Raw genomic sequence first — 496 nt, 5'->3', positions numbered from 1 at the left:
ATAAATGGAGAGAAGATTGAGGTTGTCAAAGAATTCACATTGCTTGGTTCTACAATCGATGCCAATGGAAGCAGCAGTCAAGACGTGCGACAACATGTAGCACTGGGCAGGTCAACTGAGAAGGAACTATTTCAAGTGCTGAGGAACAAGGATGTCTCCTTGAGGATAAGGTGTGCCTGACACAAGCCATGATATTTCCAGTTACCTCATATGCATGTGAGAGCTGGACAATGAATAAGGAAGACCAAAGAGTTCATGCTTTTGAGTCGTGTGCTGGCGAAGAATGTTGAAAGTAACTTTGACTGCTAAAGGACTAACAGCTCTGTCCTGGAGGTAGTGCACCCAAAATGCTCCTTGGAAGTGAGAATGGCCAGACTTCATCTCACCTACTTTGGTCATGTTGTCAGAAGGGACCATTCCCTGAAGAAGGATGTCATGCTTGGTAGGGTGGAGGGTCGATGAAAGAGGGGAAGGCCTTCAACGAGATGGATTGACA

This window comes from Orycteropus afer, unplaced genomic scaffold (genome assembly GCF_000298275.1).
Source record: "Orycteropus afer afer isolate SDZICR_OR568_19922 unplaced genomic scaffold, OryAfe1.0 scaffold00406, whole genome shotgun sequence".
In the NCBI taxonomy this organism is placed as follows: Eukaryota; Metazoa; Chordata; class Mammalia; order Tubulidentata; family Orycteropodidae; genus Orycteropus; species Orycteropus afer.
This window is presented reverse-complemented; position numbering follows the sequence as displayed.